Source organism: Phacochoerus africanus, chromosome 2, assembly GCF_016906955.1.
Source record: "Phacochoerus africanus isolate WHEZ1 chromosome 2, ROS_Pafr_v1, whole genome shotgun sequence".
In the NCBI taxonomy this organism is placed as follows: domain Eukaryota; kingdom Metazoa; phylum Chordata; class Mammalia; order Artiodactyla; family Suidae; genus Phacochoerus; species Phacochoerus africanus.
The window spans coordinates 246,676,230-246,702,397 of record NC_062545.1 but is presented as its reverse complement, the minus strand read 5'-3'; the positions used below and the strand labels follow the sequence as shown (position 1 = coordinate 246,702,397).

Genomic DNA, 26,168 nt, shown 5'->3' with positions numbered 1-26,168 from the left:
GACTTGTTCATCACAACACCTAATGGCTAGGACATAAAAGCTGTAAAAAACTAAAATAACATTTTCCACACACTAATAAAGTTGACTTCATGATCTGTCACTCCTCAAATTATAAGATAAAAATCTTTTTGAAAAACAATTTGTTGTCTTTCATACATTGGGAAAAAATGTGTGTCTTTTCTTTGATTTGGTAGTATGATTAAATAAGTGATTTTCATTGTTTTTACCAGTAAAGGGGTTTTAAATTATACCAAGCAGCAGCACACCAAGTACTTGGTGGGGGGGAGTTGTATTTAGAAAAGAAATACACATCTGTATGTAGAAGTGGACAGTACTGATTAAATAATTCAAGAGACTGAATACTCAAATGTACTATAATATGTAAACTACTTGGCAATTTACTGCACTTATGATACCTCCTTTATCATCATGTATGTTGATTTCAGTCCTTCATTCTGTGGAAGGCAAACTGGAGAATGAACCACAGAGAAGACTGGCACCTCTGCCTTCCACTCCCCAGCCTAAAATGTTCATCTGCTGGTTCAGACAGTGGAAAGATGCTGAAACTCAGGCTTTGGAGGTCAGACCCAGGAAAAGGACCTGGGTTCACTATGTGGAGACAGCATGAAGAAGCTGGAATGTGGCAACTGAGGGTGTACTTTGAAGAAGCCTGCACCTGCATGAGAGGCAATGCAACATTGTTGGGGTGCAGTGAAGAGGCGGGTGGGGCCACCATGGAAGCCTCTTTCTCTGTATATACTATCAGGCAATAGGACACCATCCACATAACGTCTGGGGGTGGGTACGAGTCACAGCACTATCATGGGCTCTCCAGAGGCAGGCAGGGATTGCCACTACTGATAAGAGACCAGCAAGAAGGCAACAATTGCTGTCTCCTCTGACCTGAGAGTGAACATGGGCTGCATACTTCCACACCCCTATAAAGGGGATAATGCCAGCACACACTGAGGAAAGAGGCAGTAAGAATCCAAACTAAAAGGAGTCCTTCAATTCTGGGCAAGATGGCAGAATAGAAGGAGCTGAGCTCATCTATACTCACAAAAACATCAAAATCACAACTAACTGCTGAATAACCAATCACTAAAAAGACTAGAACTTACCAAACAAGATAGTTTTATATCCAAAAGCAAAGAAGCCAAAACAAGGCAGTAGGAGGATAGCTTTCACAATGTAGTCAAGTCACATACCTGTTCATGGACGGCTTGTCCACAAGCCAGAAAATTAATACATTGAAGAGTTTCTCCCATAGGAGTGAGAGTTCTGAGCCTTACATCAGGCTCTCCACCTGAGGGTCTGACACTGGGAAGAGTTTCCCCCAGAACATTAAGTTCTACAGGACTAGGGGAAACAGAGAAAATGCTCTTGGAGGGTACATAAAAGGTTTCATGTTCTCTGGGACATGCACAAATCAGTAATGTCCTAGGAGCCTGGGCTAGAACTATCTGCAGGCCTTGGAGGCAGACATCAACTGTGGCTGTCAAGACACTGCTGGCAAAGGCCATAGGGATCAGCATGAACTTTTTCAAAGGTGACTATTTCAGCCCCAAGAACTGGCCCCATGCAACAGCCTGCTGGCTCCTGTGCTAGAAAGCCTCAGACCAAACAACCAGCAGGGTGGGAACACAGCCCCATCCATCAGCAGATATATTTCTTAAAGTCATAATGAGCTCATAGCTACCTCTAAACATACTCCTCCACAAGGCTCTGACCATCAGAGAGACAAATCCAAGAACTACCAAGCAGTAGGCAGGCACTAGTCCCTCCCACTAGGAAGCTTGCACAAGCCTCTGGACCAAACTCACTCACCAGGAGGCAGACACCAGAAATAAGACAAACTATGATTCTGCAGCCTTCAGAATGGTTACCACAAATACAGAAAGTTCGACAAAATGAAATACTACAAGGAAGGAACACAATAAAAACACAGGAAAACAAATAAGTAGAAACAGGCAGTCTATCTGAAAAATAATTTAGAGTAATGATAGTAAAGATGATCTAAGATCTCAGAAAAAAGAATTGTTAATATTAACAAAGTGCAAAAGATTTAAAGAATAAACAAAGAGAGGTGAACAATACAATAACTGAAATGAAAAATACACTAAAAGAAAGAGCAGAAAAATGAAGCAGAAGAAGGAATAAGTGAGTTGAAATACAAAGTGGTAGAAATTACTGCTATGGAACAAAATAAAGAAGAAAGAATGAAAAAAAATGAGGATAGTCCCAGAGATCTCTGGGACAACATTAAATGCACCACATCCATATTAAAGGGATCCCAGAAGGAGAAGAGAGAGAGAAAGGGCCTGAGAAAATATTTGAAGAGATTATAGTGAAAAAAATCTGTAGCATGAGAAAGGAACTCACTCAGGTCTAAGAAGTGCAGAGTCCCATACAGGATAGGATAAACAGACATATATTTGTCAAACTGACAAAAAAATTAAAAACAATGAGAAAAATATTAATAACAGCAAGGAAAAAGCAACAAATAACATACAAGGGGATCTCCATAGGGTTTTTCAGCTGATCTTTCAGCAGAAACTCTACAGGTCATGAGGGAGAGGAATATATATTTAAAAAAAACATATATATATATATATATATATATATATATTTCCTAAGAATACTCTACCCACAAGGCTCTCATTCAGATTTGATGGAGAAATCAACAGTTGTACAGACAAGCAAAAGCCAAGACGATTCAGCACTACCAAGACAGCTTTATAACAAGTACTAAAGGAATTCCTCTAGATGGAAAATAAAGGTGTATAACTCAAAACAAACAAACAGAAAAATTATGAATGCAAAAGTTCACCAGTAAAGGCATACATATAGTAAAAGTAGGAAAACTTCTACACACAAACATGATATTAAAACCCAACAACTGTGAGAAGAGAACGGTACAAATGCAGGATATTGGAAATACATTTGAAATTAAGAGACTAGGAATTGAAACACACTTATATATATATATAGACTGTTATATCAAAACCTCATGGGAACCACAAACCAAAAATCTACAATTAGATACACACACAGAAAAGAAAATCAATCCAAACACAACAGTAAACATTGTCATCAAATCACTAAAGGGAAGAGGAAGGGGAAAAAAAAGAATTACAAAAACAAATTCAAAACAATTAATGAAATGGCAATAAAACACACACATTGATAATTACCTTGAATGTAAATGGATTAAATGTACCAACCAAAAGAAATAGACTGTCTCAATGGATACAATATATATGCTGTCTAAAAGAGACTCACTTCAGATCTAGAGACACATACAGACTGAAAGTGAGGTGATAGAAAAAAGATAGTCCATGAAAATGGAAATTAAATGGATTAGCAATACTAATATTGGAAAACAATAAACTTTAAAAGAAAGACTGTGTGAAGAGTCAAAAAATAATACTAATTAATGATCAATGGATCAATCCAATAAGAAGATATAAGAATTATAAATATATATGTATCAAACATAGTATTTTATATATATATATATATATATATATATATATAAGTATATATATATATGGCAAATATAAGGCCAAATGCCTAAATATATAAGGCAAATGCCAACAGCTATAAAAGAATCAACAATGATACACTAATACTTGGGACTTTAACATTCCACTTATGTCAATGGACAGATCATCAAAACAGAAAATCAATAATGAAATTTAGGCCTTAGATGATAATTTAGACCAGATGGCCTTAATTAATATTTATAAAACATCCCATCTGAAATCAGCAAAATACACATTCTTCTCAAGTGCACATGGAACATTCTCCTGGAAATATCATATGATGGGCCACAAAGCAATCCTTGGTAAATATAAGAAAACTGAAATCATAACAAGCATATTTTCTGACCATAAAACAACACAATTAGATATCAGTTACAAGAAAAAATGAAAAAAAACAAACATGAGGAGGCTAAACAATATGTTACTAAACAACCAATGGATCACTAAAGAAAGCAAAGAGGAAATCAAAAAGTACATAGAGAAAAGTGACAATGAAAACAAGACAACCCAAACCTATGAGATGCAGCAAAAGCAATTTTAGGAGGGGAGTTTATGGCAATACAACCTCTATTTCAAAAAATAAGAAAAATCTCAAACAACCTACACTTACACCTAATGAAAATAGAGAAAGACAAAACCTGAAGTTAGTGGAAGAAAACATAAAGATCAGAGTAAAAATAAAGAAAATATGGACAAAACAATAAAAAAGTCAATGAAACTAAAAGCTAGCTCTTTGAAAACACAAAGAAAATCAATAAAACTTCAGCCAAAGTCTTCAATTAAAAAAAGGAAAATGTTCAAATCAATAAAATTAGAAACGAAAAGGGAGAATTTACAACTGACACCACAGAAATAAAAATGATCCTAACAGAATTCTATAAGAACTACATGCCAATAAAATGGGCAGCCTAAAGAAATGGAAACATTTGGAAAGTTACAACCTTCCAAGACTGAACCAGAAAGAAATAGAAAATATGAACAGACCAATCACAAGTACTGAAATTAAAACTGTAAATTAAAAACTTCCAACAAATAAGAGTCCAGGACCAGATGGCTTCACAGGTGAATTCTATCAAACATTTAGAGAAAAATTAACATCTATGCTTTTGAAACTCTTCCAAAAAATTGCAGAGGAAGGAATACCCTCAAACTCATTCTATGAAGCCACCACCACCCTGATACCAAAACCAGACAAAGATATCATTAAAAAAAAAGCAAATTATAGGTCAATATCACTGATGAACATAGACACAAAAACCTGCAACAAAATATTAGCAAACCAAATCCAATAATACATTAAAGCAATCAAAAACCATGATCAAGTGGGATTTATCCCAAAGATGCAAAGATTCTTCAATATCCATAAATCAATCAGTATAATACACCACATTAACAAACTGAAGAATAAAAAACACATGATTATATCAATAGATGCAGAAAAAGCTTTTGACAAAATTCAACAACCATTTATGATTAAAAAACCCTTAAGAAAGTGGGTATAGAGGGAACCTACCTCAACATAAAAAGGCCATATATAACAAGCCCACAGCTAACATCATTCTCAACAATGAAAAGCTGAAAGTATTTCCACTAAGATCAAGAAAAAGACAAAGCTGTCCACTCTCAGCAGTTTTGTTCAACAAACTTTGGAAGTCCTAGCCATGGGAATCATAAAAGGAATCCAACTTGGAAAAGAAATAAAACTGTTACTGTTTGCAGATGATAGGCTATTATACATAGCAGTAAAGGTGCTACCAGAAAAATGCTAAAGATCAACAATGAATATGGTAAAGCTGCAGGATATGAAATTAATACACAGAAATCTCTTGCATTCCTATACACTAACAATGAAAGATAAGAAAGATAAATTAGGACAATGATCCCATTTATCATTGCTTCTAAAAGAAAATACCAAGGAATAATCCTACCTAAAGAGGCAAAAGCTCTCTGAAAACTATAAGACACTGATGAAAGAAGCCAATGACACAAATAGATGGAAAGATATATCATGCTCTTGGACTGGAACAATCAATATTGTCAAAATGACTGTACTATCCAAAGCAATCAACAGATTCAGTGTAATCCCTATGAAATTACCAGTGGCATTTTTCACATAACTAGAATTTTAAAAAATTAAGTTTGTGTAGAAACACAAAAGACCCCAAATAGCCAAAGCAATCCTGAGAAAGAGAAGGGGAGCTGGAGGAATCAGGCTCCCTGAATTTAGGCTATACTGAAAAGCTAGAGTAATCAAAATGGTACGGTACTAGTACAAAAAGAGAAACACAGATCAAAGGAACATAATAAAAAGCCCATAAATAAACCTATGCACCTATGGTTAATCTATGACAAAGGAGTTAAGAATATACACTGGATAAAAGACAGTCTCTTCAATAAATAGTTTTTGGAAACCTAGGCAGCCACATGTAAAAGAATGATGTTAGAACATTCTCTAACAACATACACAAAAATAAACTCAAAATTGGAGTTCCCGTCATGGTGCAGTGGTTAACGAATCCGACTAGGAACCATGAGGTTGCGGGTTCGGTCCATGCCCTTGTTCAGTGGGTTGACGATCTGGCGTTGCTGTGAGCTGTGGTGTAGGTTGCAGACGCGGCTCGGATCCCGCGTTGCTGTGGCTCTGGCGTAGGTGGGTGGCTACAGCTCCGATTCGACCCCTAGCCTGGGAACCTCCATATGCCATGGGAGCGGCCCAAAGAAATAGCAAAAAGACAAAAAAAAATTGATTAAAGATATAAATGTAAGGCTGGATACTACAAAACTGATAGAGGAAAATATAGGCAAAACACGTTGACATAAATCATAGTGATGTATTTTTGGATCTACCACCTAAAGAAATAAAAAGAAAACCAAAATAAACAAATGGGAACTAATTAAACTTAAAAGTTTTTGCAGAGCAAAGGAAATCATTAAAAAATGAAAAGGCAACCCACAGAATGGGAAAAATATTTGCAAACAAAGCAAAGCAACCAACAAGAGATTAATCTCTAAAATATACAAAGAGCTCATGGGGATCTATATTAAAACAAAAAACCTAATAAAAAAGTGGGTAAATCTAAGTAAACATTTCTCTCAATAAGACATACAGATGGCAAAAAAAACTCAAGAAAAGTTGCTCAACTACACTAATTATTAAGAAATGCTAATTAAAACTATAGTTAGTATCATCTCACAACATTCAGAACGGCCAACATCAAACAGACAATACATGCTGGAGAGTATGTGGAAAAAGGGGAACCCTCCTACACTACTGACAGGAATGTAAATTGGTGCAACCACTATGGAAACCAGTATGGAAGTTTCTTAAAAAACTAAAAAAAGGGAGTTCTTCTGTGGCACAGTATGTTAAGGATCGGGTTGTCACTGCATTTGCTTGGATCCCTGCTGTGGCATGAGTTTGGTCCCTGGCCCAGGAACTTCCACATGCCATGAGAATGGAAAACAAACAAACAAACAAACAAACAAACAATAGAACTACCACATGATCCAGCATTCCCGTTTTTGGCCATATATCTGGATAAAACCGTAATTTGAAAAGATACACTCCAATGGTTACTGCAACACTATTTTTAATATCCAAGACAATGAAGCAACCTAAATGTCCATCGACAGAAGAACAGATAAAGAAGACATGGTACGTAAATACAACGGAGTATCACTCAGCCATAAAAAAGTATGAAATGATGCCACTGGCAGCTACAGGGATGAACCTAGAAATTATCATACTAAGTGAAGTGAATCAGACAGAGAAAACAAGTATAATATTACTCATATGTAGAATCTGAAAAAAAATGATACAAAATAACTTATTTACAAAACAGGAACATATTTACAGAATCCAAAAACAAATTTAGGGTTACTGAAGGGGAAATGTGACAGTGGTGGGGAGAGAGATAAATTAGAGATTGGGATTAAAAGAAAACTCTACTTTCTAAAACAATCAACAAGGACTTACTATAGAGCACAAGAAATTACTCAGTGTTCTGTAATAATCTGTATAGGAAAAGAATCAAAAATAATACATATCTGAATCACTTAATATACACTCGTGTTGTGAGACATGTTTCTACAATATTTTCTTAGCCTCTTTGCTGAAAACTCCATCTTGTCCTGCTTTACTTTACCCCCATCTTCCTGCTTGGAAAACAGTCGCAGTGCTGGTAAATGACTTAAGCTTAAGAACAAAGACCTAAAGGAATAAGTTATTCATAGGGTCAGCTGAATGAGGACTTAATGCATTGGTCTAGGCATGCCAGACCTGTGCAGATTGGCATGTTGTTTGCACAGCATGATATGTCCTCTTAAGAATAAAAGAAAGATGAGCCTCATGGCCCCAAGGGGTCATTAGCAGGATATGCATGCAGATAGGCATGCTGTTGGCACAAGCACCATGGTGATACTCTAGATGCTATGCACAGATAGCTGATGCCAAGCTTCCTCAAATGCTAATGATTGTTAAATGCCTAAAGGTCAGAGTAAAAGCTTAATCAGCAACCGGCTATGTGACTTTTAAAATAACTTAAAAAAAAAAAACTATATCCTGTACCTACAACCCCTTCTCACTTGATGTAATCCTAAAAAAACACAATAAAAGCAGTGTGGTTTCTTTAGGCGGTGCTCTTGGTCCCTGAGACCTTGAGTCCCCTGGTTCCCACCTTTACTTAAGATAAATGTCTCTGTGTCTTGTTTTAGGCTTTTTTCCTTAAGTTGCACAGCACCCGTTTTTCAGCCCCATCCTGCTAAGCTGGTCTTGGCACATTGGAAATTAAACAACATTGCAAATTGACTATACTCCAACATAAAATAAAAATTAAAAAGAAAACAAATAATTATACCATGAAGTGAATGAGGCATTTGAGATAGGGCAGTAAGCTAAACAATAGTCTGCCCTCATAGAATTTATGGCTCCCTGAAGACAAAAAGCATTAAGCAATAATTATATATATATATATATAATATGGCAGGGTAAACTACATAGTGCATGAAGCAGCATTTACAATTCTGTTACTTTTGTTAACAAATAATAAATCTATTCCTACAATTATTCCTACAATTATTTACATATTTTGAAAAAGAAACAGGATAATTTTTAAAAAGCAGAATTACTAACTTGGAATGTGAGATAGCTTGAAGAAATTATCCAATTTCTTTTATACTAATCTATAAAGATAAATTTTGCTTAGTATATTAGGAAAAAATCACATGTAATGGGATTTTGCACTATTCAAAATAGTGGTAATTTAGTAAATGGAGCACTTAGATACTAAAAAAAGTAACATTTCAATATTTAAGAGTGGTCATCTTAAAATTTACTCTAAATCAGTGAGATATTATATTACATTTAGAAGAGTGATTTGCACTCTTTGCAAGTATCTCAGCCAAGAATTCTTCCAAGCTACATATCAGCATCATATGTTGCAGAGATAATTTAATCCCTCTGAACCTCAATCTCTTCATCTGTACATTATGAGAAACATTGCACGAGGCCACATGTGAGCATTAAATAATTCAATATAAACAGAATGTTAAAGGTCCTAAAGTACATAATGGATAATCAATACCTTTTACATTCTTTATCATTTATTTTTTAATTCTTCTGCTACACATATATGGAGTGTCTACTATTTAAACAGTACAGAGTATAGTATAAAGAATTTAGAGCCAAATAAATTTAAATACCATCTGTTCCTCTTAGTAGTTGTGACATTGTGCATTATTACCTAAATTCTCTGATTATTAATTTCTGAATATATGAAACAGAAATAACACCAATCTTTCAGAAATATTTGAGACAAACGGCATTATATAACTAAAATGACTAGAGAGTGAAAATGACATTCAACAAATGCTTGCTTTCTTTATATATGAAGCACTGTGATAATTACAATGGAGAGAAAAAGATGGGAGTTGTAGTCATGGCTCACTGGAAACGACCTAACTAGTATTCATGAGGACGCAGGTTCAATCCCTGGTGCAGTGGATTAAGGATTCAGTGTTGCTGTGAGCTGTGGAGTAGGTCACAGACGCAGCTCAGATCTGGCATCGCTGTCATTGTGGTGTAGGCCAGCGGCTACAGCTCCCATTCAACCCCTAGCCTGGGAATCTCCATATGCTGCAGGTGTGGCCCTAAAAAGAAAAAAATATAGAAAGAATAAAAATAGAAAGAAAAAATATATGAACCAATAATAATCTTCTCCTCAAGGAGCTGATGTTCTTTTTCATATGGTGAAATGACAGACACAAATTATTTGAATGTATCCTAATACATGCATTCTCTACTAAGGGAAATGTAGAGAAAGAGGAAAATAAGATATTATAAGCATTTAAAAAATGAAATAACTAAAATGAACACATAGTAAAACCAGTCTTTCAGAAAAATATACATACATATTTTCAATGTTTCTGTTTATCTCATATAAATTTTTATCTGTATTATCTTTTGGACAAAATGCAGTTATGTTTCATGAAACTATGCCTGATTCAAAATAGGGGTATTAATTTAATATGGTAAATGTTGTTTTGCTGAAAATAAATAGGTGAATTTATAATTTAATTATAGACACCTGTGTTTTCACACTTTACATTTTACTTGTCAACTTATTTTTGATGTTATGGTAAATATAAAAGGGAACTTCATTTACATTTCACCAAAAAGTATTGACTTTCTTCATTAAAGTTTTCATCTTCTAGCTATTATGTAATAAAATATGGAGGGTCGATCTGGTTAATGAAAATAATTGAAAATGGTGGAGAAATTGCAAAATCACAATTTTAAGGCCTAAAAGAACTGTAAAAGTACCAAGGAGCAGAGGGAATAAAATTTCACAGAGGAAAGTAGCCTTTAGAAATGAACTAATGATTTCCAACTCTTTTTCTTGGGAGGAATTTACTAACTTGTTGCAAGCTATAGATTTGGCTTAGCTCTCCTGGGAAACAGAGAAACCAGCAAAGGTCTTGATGGTCAGAAAATAATGAAGTAATAAGTTCAATGCTAGGCAACATGGACAGTTTTCTCCATAAGTTTTTTGATAAATCCTAGGTCTGAATGGATGGGAATAGAGAGTGTTAAAAAGAAATCTCTTAAAGAAAGAGTTAAATCTTCACTGCCTACCTCCCAATGAGAGGCCTAATAACAGAAAAGCCAGGTGAAGATGGCTGAGAGGGAGTAGAAGACTGATTTTGTGAATCTGCAAGTGTTTCTTATCTGTGAACATATAATGATCTGGACCTGCTAATACGCTAACATTTTTGGGATAAAGTTTACAAAGCTCCACCTGTTAAACAAGAATATAATGAAAGCCTTTGCCAAATCATTTTCTGTAGTCTGGATAAATTATTTATTTTGTATTTTCCAATCAGCAACGTATAAACTCATTAATAAAGGAAATAAGACTAGCTCTTTTTTCTATTAGTATGCTTAGGTTCTCTTTAAGATTTTCTCAATATGCCCCAAACTAACTCTATGTTTAATAGTCCAGAGATTGTAAAATGTTCCTTTTTATCAAAAGTAAAATGTATTAAGTTCTTTTATTTTTTTTCCCAAATCTTTTCCATTTTTCATTCTTTAGAGACTACAAGCATTAATTCATGACCTAATTTTCAAGACAAAATTTTATGATTATATTCTCTTATTTCACTTAAGACTTCTATAATTCCCCAGTATTCTTTCTATATATACACATAGTTTTTTTTTTTTTGTCTGAATACAGTGCCAGAAAAACATGTATATTGATATGTAAAAACAACCATTCACTGCATCGTGCAGTTCCATATAAAATGTGCTTAAACACATTATTTCTCTCATAATAATCTTATAGTTATTCTAAAAAACAAATTAAAATATACATAGTACTTAATCACTAACACATTTTCTCTAGTTAATCTCAAACCTTGAAATTAGTCAAGATGAATAAGAAGTTGATCTTAATCAGAATATAATAAAATCCCATTTTTTTCTAACATCTAGAATTCATGAATATTTGAATAATAACTTCACTGAGTTTACTAACTCTTGGTTATTATCATCATCATAATAATATGGTGTGGGTCAGGAGAGAAGATCTGAAGGGAGAAGGGGTGAGGAATATAGCTCGAATTGAAGCTCAGTTTACTAATAGGGTTCAGGCTTCCTTGGCAGGTTTGGTTGCCTGCATGATAGGTCTTTAATGGTTTCTTTGCATGACGGTTAGGAATAAGTGAGAAATAAATTATTTTAATAAAGAGGAAGCTGACAAACATTTTGGATGAGCCAATAAAACGTTTTTAGCTGTTGGAGTTCCCGTTGTGGCGCAGTGGTTAATGAATCTGACCATGAGGTTGCAGGTTCGATCCCTGGCCTTGCTCAGTGGGTTAAGGATCCGGCACTGCCGTGAGCTGTGGTGTAGGTTGAAGACTCAGCTCGGATCCCGCGTTGCTGTGGCTCTGGCGTAGACCGGCAGCTGCAGCCCCGATTTGACCCCTAGCCTGGGAACCTCCATATGCCGTGGGAGCGGCCCTAGAAAAGGCAATAAAAGACAAAAAAAAGTTTTTAGCTGTCAGAAAAGAAAATCTAGTTTACTACTTCTACAAATGCCATACATAGTGTGCACAAAAGAGGTATTTAGGGATTTAAATTAAAACTCAACAAAGTGACCATTTCTATCAAAGGCAGCTGAATAGGTAGTTCCCATCCTGGCTCAGTGGTTAAGGAACCTGACTAGTATTCATGAGGACATAGGTTCAATCCCTGGCCTTGCTCAGTGGGTTAAGGATCCAGTGTTGCCCTGAACTGTGTGTAGGTTGCAGACACAGCTCGGATCCATGTTGCTGTGGCTAGGCTGGCAGCTACAGCTCTGATTTGATGGCTAGCTTGGGAGCCTCCATATGCCACAGGTGCAGTCCTAAAAAGACAAAAGGCAAAAAAAAAGGCACCTGAATAAAATGCTTCCCTTTTTCACATCATCTTACAACACAGCTGGCAACGAAAATGCTGATCTTAGCAACAGGGCAGAGTAGGCACGTACAGCATAGAAACACCATTATTAAAGGGAACAGGGTATACTGTGCAATGCACATTGATATAAAACAAATGTTTACCACCAACTGTTAATTAAATTGTATTTGAATTTAAAACTTTACATCTTATTTATCATCCTGCTATTTCTAATATTTTAAATTTGTATTTAATGTTTTAATATTGAAAATTAATATATTTAACATATTAATATTGGAAACTCCTTAAAAAACATTTTCTTATTAAGTATATGCCAAGATCATTCTATTAGCTGGACACAGACACTATAGAAACAAATATAATACAAATTTTTTTCTTTCCAATAGTAGCTATGTATTTAAACTAAATAACCTGTTAGGAAAATATATAATGACATTTGATCTTTAATTTAACAAAAGTTTATTAGGCACCTATCATATAAGCCACCTTTAACCAGAGGCTGAAGACAAGTAGTAAGTGAAAAAACATAATGTGAATGTCTTGTACAGTGATTGTATGAAACATATATTGATGAGATAAAGTAAATGCTTAATAAATAGATAATTATAGTAGTTAAAAACCATACATTCTTAGAAGAGACCATCCTGAGAGTTCTGGTTCCAATAACATAGAGTACTCTACACTGCCATAAATGGAAAACCTGACAGAATGCATAGGACAGTAACTTGAGGACTCTGAAAAACAAACAAAAAACAGCAGGAGGCAGATCAGGGAAAGACACCAGGTTCAGAAGTCACTCAACTTGGCAGCGAGTTTGCTTTTTCCTCCTTCTAGTATCTCCCATCCCACTCCAACCTGAAATCACTGTAATAAGGAAATTAGAAGTGAATATGGAGGAGCAGAGAGAGCTCTAAGTAAAGTTCTCTAGTGCTGGCTGAATTGCTGAAAATAAAACTTCTAATGAAGAAGAGAGTGTAGAAATATTAGTGTTTCCTCCCTCTCTTCCTTTCTTTAACCTTTCCTTTTTCCTTCCTTCATTATTATTATTTATTTATTAATTTCCTGTTCTGTCATTCCTCAGCGCCAAGCAATATCATGGGGGCAGCATCCATGAAGGACAACCTAGAAGAGTTGAACTTAGAGGGAAGAGGGACTTCATTTCCTTGGATGGAGCTACAGTTCCAAAAAGGTGGAGTCAACCTCCCATACCCCCTTGCCTTTCTCCATGTGTCTTTTTACAACTTAAGAGTCACAAGTTTCTGTTCAAAGGACAAACAGGTAGCCCCAGAAACCAGAAGGTACCATTAAGATCACAGAGAAGAAAAAGATCAGGAAATTCAGATCAAAAGATTATGAACTCTGGCGCTCTAACCTCCAAGGTACACATGTACAAAATGCAATCCTAATAACAACAAGAAAGACTGAGAAACTGAACTAAAAAATGGATCATCTTGAGGTTGTTGACTGACTACATGGTGGAACATGTCCAGGACAGATTTGAAGAGCTCTACAAAGGCTTTGAGAACTAAACTGATTTTCACACTATAGAGAGAAAGTGGGTTGTACTTGCATCATTTATCTACCCAAGGTGTTTTGCCTGTATCAACAAAAATAACATTTCCTATAACATTTAAATGAGCCAGAGTCTCATGGTATTAATATTAAAAATGTCTAGAATACAATCCAAAACTATGTAGTATATAAAACACCATGTACCCTTCTGCTCACATAAGTAAAGATAATCAAGAGACACCAACACAGATCCAATAGATAAAGCAGCTATTATAAACATGCTCAAATGAGCAACCAGGAACACTCCTATCAAAAATGTTAGAATTGTTTAGCAATATATATATAATACATATATATAATAAATTATATATATGTATTATATATAATTGTTTAGCAATATATATATAATACATATGTATAATAAAACACAAAGAAACAAGTAGAGATTTAGAATTGAAAAAATAACTAAAAAGACAACTCAATGGATGAATTTAATAGCAGAATAGAAAGCAGAAGAGAGTCAATTAACTTAAATATAGAATAATAGAAATTATTCATTCTGAACAATAAAGAGAAAAAAAAATTAGAAAAAAAGAGAAAAAAAACCCTCATTTCCCTGTGAGAAAATAAGAAAAGGTCTGGCATTCTTAAAACTGGAATCTCAGAAGTATAGGAGAGTGCAATTCTGAAAAATTATTTGAAGAAATAATGGCCAGAATATTCTTAAGGCTGGATAAAGCTACAAACTTTAAGATTCAAGAGGCTGCACTCTCACCACTGCTCTTCAACATAGTTTTGGAAGTCCTAGCCACAGCAATTAGACAAACAAAAGAAATAAAAGGCATCCATATAGGAAGAGAAGAGATCAAACTGTCACTGTATGTAGATGACATGATACTATACATAGAAAACCCTCAGGACTCAACCCCAAAACTACTTGAACTGATTAATAAATTCAGCAAAGTAGCAGGATATAAGATTAACATTCAGAAGTCAGTTGCATTTCTGTATACCAGCAATGAAAGATTAGAAAAGGAATACAGGGAGTTCCCGTCGTGGCGCAGTGGTTAACGAATCCGACTAGGAACCATGAGGTTGCGGGTTCGGTCCCTGCCCTTGCTCAGTGGGTTAACGATCCGGCGTTGCCGTGAGCTGTGGTGTAGGTCGCAGACGCGGCTTGAATCCCGCATTGCTGTGGCTCTGGCATAGGCTGGTGGCTACAGCTCCGATTCAACCCCTGGCCTGGGAACCTCCATATGCCACGGGAGCAGCCCAAGAAATAGCAACAACAACAACAACAACAAAAAGACAAAAGACAAAAAAAAAGAAAGAAAAGGAATACAAAAATATGATACCTTTTAAAATTGCACCTCACAAAATCAAATACCTCGGAATACACCTGACCAAGGAGGTAAAGGACCTATATGCCAAGAACTATAAAACTTGAATCAAAGAAATCAAAGAAGATGTAAAGAAATGGAAAGATATTCCATGTTCCTGGATTGGGAAAATCAATATTGTAAAAATGGCCATACTACCCAAAGCAATCTACACATTCAATGCAATCCCTATCAAATGACCCATGACATTTTTCACAGAACTAGAACAAACAATCCAAACATTTACATGGAACCACAAAAGACCCAGAATCGCCAAAGCAATCCTGAGAAACAAAAACCAAGCAAGGAGGCATAACTCTCCCAGACCTCAAGCAATACTACAAAGCCACAGTGTGGTACTGGTATCAAAACAGACAGACAGACCAATGGAACAGAAGAGAGAACCCGGAAATAAACCCTGACACCTATGGTCAATTAATCTTTGACAAGGGAGGCAAGAACATCAAATGGGAAAAAGAAAGTCTATTCAGCAAGCATTGCTGGGAAACCTGGACAGCTGCATGCAAAGCAATGAAACTAGAACACACCCTCACACCATGCACAAACATAAACTCCAAATGGCTGAAAGACTTAAATATACGACAGGACACCATCAAACTCCTAGAAGAAAACATAGGCAAAACACTCTCTGACATCAACATCATGAATATTTTCTCAGGTCAGTCTCCCAAAGCAATCGAAATTAGAGCAAAAATAAACCCATGGGACCTCATCAAACTGAAAAGCTTTTGCACAGCAAAGGAAACCCAAAAGAAAACAAAAACACAACTTTCAGAATGGGAGAAAATAGTTTCAAATGATGCAAACGACAAGGGCTTAATCTCTAGAATATATAAACAACTTACACAACCCAGCAGCAAAAAAGCCAATCAATCAATGGAAAAATGAGCAAAAGACCTGAAGAGACATTTCTCCAAAGAAAATACACAGATGGCCAGCAAACACAGGAAAAAATGCTCAACATCTCTGATTATAAGAGAAATGCAAATCAAAACTACCATGAGATACCACCTCACACCAGTCAGAATGGCCATCATTAAGAAGTCCACAAATAACAAGGGCTGGAGGGGGTGTGGAGAAAAGGGAACCCTCCTGCACTGTTGGTGGGAATGTAAACTGGTACAGCCACTATGGACAACAGTTTGGAGACACCTTCGAAAGCTATACATAGAACTTCCATATGACCCTGCAATCCCACTCTTGGGCATCTATCCAGACAAAACTCTGCTTAAAAGAGACACATGCACTCGCATGTTCATTGCAGCACTATTCACAATAGCCAAGACATGGAAACAACCCAAATGTCCATCAACAGATGATTGGATTCAGAAGAGGTGGTACATATACACAATGGAATACTACTCAGCCATAAAAAAGAATGACATAATGCCATTTGCAGCCACATGGATGGAACTAGAGAATCTCATACTGAGTGACATAAGCCAGAAAGACAAATACCATATGATATCACTTATAACTGGAATCTAATATCCAGCACAAATGAACACCTCCTCAGAAAAGAAACTCATGGACTTGGAGAAGAGACTTGTGGCTGCCTGATGGGAGGGGGAGGGAGTGGGAGGCATCAGGAGCTTGGGTTTATCAGACACAACTTAGAATAGATTTCCAAGGAGATCCTGCTGAAGAGCATTGAGAACTTTGTCTAGATACTCATGTTGCAACAGAACAAAGGGTGGGGAAAAAAATGTATTTGTAATGTGTACATGTAAGGATAACTTGATCCCCTTGCTGTACAGTGGGAAAATAAAAATAAATAAATAAATAAAAAGATTCAAGAGGCTGGATAAACCTGAAACTGGATAAATCTATAGAAATGCAGGGATAGGTACATCATAATCAAAGTTTAAAAAACTAAAGAGAAAAATAAAATCTGGGAGCAGCTAGAGGAAAATAATTTATATCCAGCAGAAGAACAACGAATCAAATGACCGCATACATCTCATCAGAAATTGAGTGATCCAGAAGGATGTATCACAACATTTTTAAAGGATTCAAAAAAAGAAACAAACAAATCTGTAAACCCATAATTCTATGGTCATAATAACAATAATAATATCCTTTAGGAATAAAATAAAATAATGATATTCTCAAATGAAGGACAGCTAAAATAATGTATACTAAAAGATTTTCTCAATAAATATTTTCTAAAGGAAGTTCTTCAGAATAAATGTAATGACCAGGGAAGATGAAAGAATAATAGAAATGGTAAACATCCTTGTAAATAAATAGGTTATTCTTCTATTTTTGAATTCTTTAGAATTCTTTGTGATGGTTCAAGCCAAAATTATAACTTCTACAGTTTTCAATGCATGTAGTTATATAAGACAAATATAGCATGAATAGCCTCATGTGGGGGTAAGGTTTCCACATCACAATTCAAGTGGTAAAAAATACTGATGCTTAATAGACTGTGAAAGTTTCAATATGTTTTTTTATAATCCCTAGTGAAACAGCAAGAAAAAAACTACAGATATAGTCAAAATAATAGATAGGTTAAAATAGAATACAAGTCAAATAACATTTTCCTTCCAAAAAAGGGGAAAGAGAGGAATAGAGAGGATAAACATAAAGCAAACAAAAATTATATGGTAGATATAAATATACCTATATCAATAATTACATTAAGTATAAATAGTCTAAACAGAGTAATTAAGAGACAGAGATTATCAGAATAGATAAAATTATAGACCACTTACATATTTACAAAAAATTCATTTCAAATACAACAATGAAGCTAGATTAAAATAACTGTCCAGGGCAGTAAAACTAGTACAAAGGTTTTAAATCTTGAACAACCTTAGTAGTTGACTGATATGTTGTTAAATATGGTGATGACTATGTGTAAGAGACCAGAGTTTATATGTGAACATTAATTTAAAGACAAGTAATTCTATCTAAATTATGGGATTAGAGGTCATTTTTATTTTTCTGGTGCTTTTTTTTTCATTTTTTATGCTTTCTAAAATGAGCATTAATGAATCATTCCTCAAATAAGTTATTACTCAAATATGCTTTGAGAGATAAAATGGAGAAACCATTTTTTTTTCTGGTTAAAGAAAATTGGTTTTAAGTACCAATTAAAAACATTGCATGGAGTGGGGAAGGTAATGGGAGTGCGGGAAATCTGTGTTTTTGAAGATGTCAACAGTGCATCTAGATCAAGAATTCATGAGAAAGGAAAGATGTATTGGAAACTGATAAGCTCAACTTAGAAAAAAGTGAGGGAAACTTTTGATTGAGAAGTTAGTAATAATTAATTGGAAGCTGAAAGTTTTAGGTATGAATTTCAAAAACGTTAGAGCTAGACCTATAGATTGGTGAGTATAAGCTGATAAATGGTATATAGCTTTAAAGGGCATAGTTTAAAAATCTGTTTATGGGGAGCTAATTTGTTTAAATGACTGAGTATATGTCATGGAGTTTTGCATTCTGAAGCAGTCAAATGAGGAGATTTATTGCTAGCATTAAGTAGGAAAGGTAGATGTTATATCCTAAGGGCAGTGGTGTTAATATGCATATTTATAAGAACAAGGACTTCCTTCTCTATATTTTACCACTTAAGTATACCTTTGATTGCTACAGTAATTTAACCTTCACCTAATTTCACTAAATTACTTGTAAACATCAGCTAGTAAAAGTTAATTGAACAAGATGTAATTGGATACTTTGAGTATGGCCCTACTACACAATTAAGCAATTCTTTGTGACTGATAGTTTTACTGAGACATTATTGGTTCAAAGTGAAAGCCTAGAAATATATATTCCTGACTTATGTTCTTGGGCTTAAAATGAGGCAAGTCCTGATGGGCAAATAACTTTGTTTTTAGGTCAAGAAATACTTATTAATTACCTGCAAGGAAGACGGAAATCATTCATTGGTGGCCTCAATATACTTGTTAAAAATATTTATTCAATTACCATTTGTAGTTCAAAATAAATACCAGTATTTAGAAAGCTAATTGACTATGAAGGGGTCAAAAGTTACTTACATCAGGAAATACTAATTTTACTTAATTGTGAGATTTTGGAGTTGGTAAAGTATAAGACAAGTGAAGGAAAAAAAAACTAGATTGAAGGCCAGCAATGGAAGGAACATATAATGCAGACAGAAATACAATCAATGCAGGTGCTATACTTAAAGTCTCATTTTTGAGCAAATTCAACCAGAAGGCTTAATGTCAAATGGCAAAAACAATTAAACAGTCATTCCAATTTATAACTATGAGCTCTAACCTAGATGGTTTCCACAGTAGCACCTATAAAATATATTGATAGTATAGGGGAGCAAAATTTTGTCTCTTTGGTATCAGAATTAATTTAGGTTGATTATTTTTTAAAATAGAGGACTCAAGGAGTCCTTCTTTTTACCTCCCCTTTAACTGCCTAAAGAATTTAGATAAAGGTCCTGTTCCTGGAATACATCTATCACCAAAGAAACTGCAAAGATGCGGACTTGGTGTGGTGAAGAACTCAGCAGGCCTTAGAGATCAGTAAATTGTGTGCCCCATTTTCTCTGCTTTTTCCATCTCCATGTGATCTGCCTTCCTCTCCTCTTCAGTCCCAAGCCACTACCCCAACATCCTCATTTGTCTTTACCTAAATATGGTATTTAAGGTGAGGGCTTCGGCCATTTTGATAAGTTACTCGTGTTCCCTGGGAATCTTTCAGCTATACATGTTTTTAAAATTTTGTCTGACTTTCTCCTGTTAATGTCTCATGTCAATTTAGCAGCCAGAAGAACCTAGAAGACTAGAGAAAAATTTCTTCCAACCTAGAAGACTAGAGAAAAATTTCTTCCAACCTAGAAGACTAGAGAAAAATTTCTTCCACCTTATGAAGCACAAAAAATAAGGATTTGTTCCAAGCAAGATCAAACATTTGTTTTTTGGTCATAAGTGAAAGACGGTTTCACTAATTCCCAAAGAGGGAGGAGTAAAATCACATTCTATATTATTTGCTGTTTGATATGTTAACATTTTGGCTAAATAAATGTGGATTTCATTACTTACCACTGTTAAAAAGAATTAAGCCCAGCATGGAGTCATTTATCCCTCACCGTAGCAAACTAAGACTTAACTGCACATCTAGAAATGTGACTTTTAATAGTCAATCTGAAAATTCCTGACCAACATCAGTGAGGTAAATCTGCAAGATAAAGACTCCTGCCTATCCCTTCTACCAAAAGATGATGACCTGGCCTGCAACCACACTTTATTTTCTTTTGCCCATAGCTTCTTATTCCACCCTCCTTTTGCTTGAGAAACTTCCCATTTTGTATGGCTTCTAAGGACGACCTATTTATTACAAGAGATGCTGCCTGATTCATGAATTTTTGAATAAAGCCAATTAGATCTTCAAATTTACTTGGTTTAACTTTGTTTTTTAACTTTCAAGTGGAATAGGTGTGATTCACTATAAAGCTGAATATTTATTTTTATTTTCTGAATATTTATGCATTTATTAAAATTATCCACCTTAAAGACTTATGAATTCAAATTAATGAAATATGATCATATAAATAAAGGCCTTTTATTTTTAAAATGATCATAATTCACCTACAATAGCATATTAGGTGCAGGTATATAATATAGCCATTTTTTATTTTTATATATTATGAAATGATTGCCACAATAAGTCTCATTGCCATCTTCCACCATACAAAGTTGTTACAACATTATTGACTATACTGCCGATATTGTATATCCTCATGATTTATTTATTTTTTAGCAGGAAGTTTGTACGTCTTAATCCCCTTCATTTATTTCCTCAGTCCGCACTTCTCTCCACTCTGCCAATCATCAGTTTCTTCTCTGTAACTGAGTCCATTTGTTTTTTAGTAAAACATGTAAGTGAAATCATACAATGTATTTGATTTATTTCAGTTAAAATACCCTCTAGATCTATCCATGTTGCTGGAAATAGCAAGATTTCATTTTCTTTTAGGCTTATTAATAAGCCATTATATATATTACTATTCCACTATATATATGTGTATATGTATATGAATGCATATATATATATATCTATACCTGAATATACATCTATATATATCTCACATCTTCTTTTTCCATTCATCTATTGATAGACACTTAGGTTACTTTCATATTTTGGCTATTGTAAACAGTGCTGCAATGAACACAGGGTTGGGATACATTATCTTTTTGAGTAGTGTTTTCATTTTCTTTGAATAAATACTCAGAAGTTGAATTGTGTCTCATATGATACTTTTATTTTCAGGTTTTTGAGGTCCTTCCATACTGTTTTTCATAGCAGCTATACCAATTTACATTGGTACCAACAGTGCAAAAGTGTTCCCTTGTCTTCACATCCTTGCCGACACTTCTTTCCTTGTCTTTTTGATAACAGCTATTCATACAGTTTGATTATCCTAGACCTTCATCTATGTAGTTGTGGGAGAAAGAACGGTAAGCAGTTTGTATACTGAGGTAGAGAATCAATATAATAATATCCTGACATATTTGATATGTAATCAGTTTCTTCATCTAGGTCTCAAAAGAAGGGAAGAAAGCAAAGACATTCAGCTAAAGTGTGCAATTTGATGCATTTTGACATACATATACACTTGTAAAATCACTGATGAAATCAAGGTACAGAATATTTTCACTACCAAGTGTTACTCTGTACCACTATGCAATCTTTGCATATTGTTTACTGTAACTATAGATTGGTTTTCTTTTTTTAATATACATATAAACAGAATCATCCACCATAGACACCTCCATTTCTGGCTTCTTTCACTTAGCATAATTATTTTAAGATCGATCACTTTTTTATTTTTTGTATCAGCGGTATGTTCATCTTTATTGCTGAACAGCATTCTTTTACAGGGATATTCCACATTTTGCTTTGCCATTCACCATTTGCTGAACACATTTTAATTTTCCACTGGTGTAAATAAAAACTACTATGAGTATTCTTTTTTTTTCCTCTTCTCAATCTGAATTAATTATTATTATTATTTAATAGTTATTTCCTCAACTATGAGTATTCTTATATTGTTTTTTGCATGGACATATATTTTCATTTCTTTGGGGTATACCTATGAGTGGAATTTCAGGGTGAATATTTAACTTTAAAAAGGTTAAAGGTGAATATTTAACTTTAAAAAAATGCTACACAGATTTCCCAAGTGGTTGTATCATTTCATATTCCCACCAGTAGGGTATGAAAATTCAAGTTGTTTCCCATCTTCAGCAATTGTGAATGTAAATATTTTTAATTTCAGCTATTCTATGACTTGGCGTCAGCATCACATTATATTCTTAATGATATTAAGAATGTACATATATTAGACATTTGTATATATTCTTTTGTTAATCTGTGCACATCATTTGTCAATTTTTCTATTAGTTTACTATTGAGTTCTAAGAGTTCTAGATACAATATGGATACAGATTCAGTTCTTTGTCAAATTTATGAAGAATATTTTATTCCAATGTCTTGCTTTTTCATGGTGTCCTTCAAAGATCAAATGTTTTTAACTATGATAAATTCTAATTTACAACTCAGTTTTAATTTGATGATTCTTGCTTTATACTACTGTCTAATGTATATTTGACAATGTCAAATTATAAACATTTTAATAGAAATTTTGTAATTATAGCCTTCATATTTAGATCCATGGCTAATTTTATATTTATTTTTGTGTATGGTATGAGGTAACATTTGAGGTTCTTTTTTATTCATATGTATATACTGTTCTTCAGATAAAAACTGCTTACAAATCTTTGCATTCCCCATTTAATTATATTGGAAACTTTAAAGAAAATCAAAGATACATAGTAATTCTATTCCTATACTTTCTATCCTATTCTTTTGACCTAGTATCTATCATCTTGCCAATACCACCTTCTCTTATATGCTGTAGCTTTATAATAAGGTTTGAAATCAAGTAATATAAGCTCTCCAACTGCTTTTTTTTTTCTTTCTAAACATGTATTTGAAGTGACTTCCAGTCTAGACAAGATAGTATAGAACCATTTTTTCCCTCTGCTCACTAGAAAGTACAACTGTAAACCCTAGGAATGACACAGAAGACAAACATGAGAATTATGAAGGTTGTACGAGGAGCATAAGGAGTTGTGTGACCACAGGAATGGAGGAATAGCATAATTTCAGGGTGTCTAGTGTCCTTCCAACCAATAATAAGAAGAAAGCCATCTAGATGTTCCCCACTCCAATCTAGCGACAGAAGGCAGCTCAGCTAAGCTTATCCTCCAAAGAGGAGTCCCTATGTGACATCAAAGCAAGCCTGACACTACCAGCAAGGGGTACCAATTGGGAGCCCTAAAAATAAGTGCCCAGGGGAAGCATTTTTTGTCTCACTGGGGCTAAAATATCCCTTTGCTGTCAAGAGATAAAAAGGTGGGAGGCTGGAACTTGCAAGACAGACTCAACTATATCAGGTTTCCCAGTATGGGAAGCCTCTTAATTCACAAGCCCGCAACTTTCCACCTCTGCCCAGGGATATAGGCAGAATAAGATAAACAAATGTAGTCACAGTAAGTGCCCTAGTCTGCGAAGTTCGTTTATTTCCACAGTTTAAGACTTTTATCTCCCAGCTGGGGACATGAGGGTAACCAAGGGTCACTAAAAAGATAGACCATCCCCACACATGCTTTCCCCACCAAGAGGTATAACTGGCAGTTCTGGAAAACCTGTTCTGCCCAGTCATCCAACATCAACAAAGAACAGTAGGAGTTCAAGCAGAACCAGATAAACGGAGCAGACCAAAATAAGATTGCGAAGACTTTTAAAAAAAAAACTGCCATTGGAAGCACAGCCTTCTCTCTTCAAAGACATGTTAAAAGACCCAAAAGAATGACATAATGATTCTAATGTATACACGAAACAACAGAGACTGAAACAGCGTACAGCAAAAACAGATATAGCTGAAGGAAGAAACAAACAAATCTGAAATTATAGCTGGGGATTTCAACCCATCTTCCCTGCTCAAAGACTGAAGGAAGTCTTAGAATATCAGCAGACATAAAATATCCGAATAATGCCATCAGCCAAAAGAACACATTTCACATACACAGAATATTATTCTTAACATTTGATTGCAAATTTTTCAAGTGTCCTAGGGACATTTAACAAAATTGGCCATATGCCAGGCCATAAAATAAACTTCAACACATTTACAAGCATGAAATCATACAGAATGTGTTCTCTAACTATTATCAAACCAAATTAAAATCAATAAAACAAAGACAATTGTGTGATGGTTTTGCATCTTGATTACACTGATGTTTACAAGGACCTACACAGTAATAAAATTACATATTTTTATGCACTAGGATCAAGTATAAAAACTTGAGTACAGTGTCAAATAAATGTGAGAATAGGCTTTATTGTCTTGCTTTTAATCTTAAAGGAAAAGCACTAAATATTTCAACATCAAGTATGATATTAGCTTTATGTTCTAGGTCTTTGAATTGAGTTTCTTTTTCTTCCTTGTTTGCTGAGAGTTTTTTTTTTTTTTTTTCCTAATGAGCGTTGAATATTGTCAAATTCTCTTTCTGTATCTATTGAAATAAGTTTTATCTCCATGTTGTTAATATGATGGATTATAGCGATTAATTTAAGCATGTTCAAACATCCTTCTAATCCTAGAACTTTTTTGTCCATATTACCCTATTAAATACTGTTTAATTTAATTTCATAATACTGTTAAATATTTTTGGGCCTATGTCCATGACAGACACTTGTCGGCTTTTTTTTCTTTTTTTTTTCATTTTCAGGATACATGTTTAAGGTTAACTGGTCTCAAAAGGTGTCTTAGGGAGGGACATCCTCCTCCACTCTATCTGAAAAACTTTAGGTTTGAATGTTTGATAGAATTGTCAGTTAAAGCATCCGACTATGACGTTTTCTTTGTGAGGATTTTTTTTGGATAATTAATTCATTTTTAATTTTATTCAATCGCTCTTTCTCAGGTGTGTGTGTGTGTGTGTGTGTGTGTGAAGGTCAAAGATCTGCAGCAGTTAGAATCTGAGCCAGAGATCAATTGTTTGGCAACCATCTGTTGGCAAGAACATAACTGCTCTTTCAGCAGTTCCTGGAGCAGGTGCAGCCACTGATTCCCTGGGAGTGTAACTACAGCAACCTGGAGAAGATTAGGCGCGAGTTTCGCTGGGATGAGGAAAATGACTTCTGGAAGATTCCTGAGCCCATCATCACAAAAACCAGTCTCCCAATAGTTTCAAAAGGGCCACAAAACAAACCAGCCCACAAAATCTCTGTAGCAGCCGCTGTCTAACCACGCATGCCGGAAGAAGATCGCTACAAGTGATGATGCTTAATGTGAGACACCGTGACAACATTGCCAGTAACGACTTACGGTCCAAGCAGGGCCGCCAGACCCTCACCGGAGCCTCTGAAAGCCTCATGCATCACAACCTGCCTCCAGGCCGCCACTCCTGCCTCAGCAAAAGCTCTGCCATCTCGCCCACTAGGGCCCCTTAAAGGTCCCAGGCTCTGCCCTCCAGCCTCCAAGCCAAGATCAAGGAAAACAAAGGCCACTCTGGCAGCAGCGTCTGTGTGCACGGTGGCTTTGGGCCTCTGGGAGGCTTCAGGCCTTGCCCAGCTGACCCCTCCCCCTGCTACAGTGATAGGGGGACCCGCGGGGCCCAGGCCTTTGGGAGACTTATTCCTTCCTTGTTCCCCAGAGCTTCCACCTCTGCCATGCTGTGAGCCGCAGGGAGGCTGGCCCAC

At 35.2% G+C, this 26,168-nt stretch overlaps 1 pseudogene; it reads left to right on the top strand.

The window, feature by feature from the left end:
- The first annotated feature begins 476 nt into the window (after window positions 1-476).
- Window positions 477-25,919, top strand: LOC125120840 (kinesin-like protein KIF17; annotated as a pseudogene).
- Window positions 25,920-26,168: the final 249 nt, after the last annotated feature.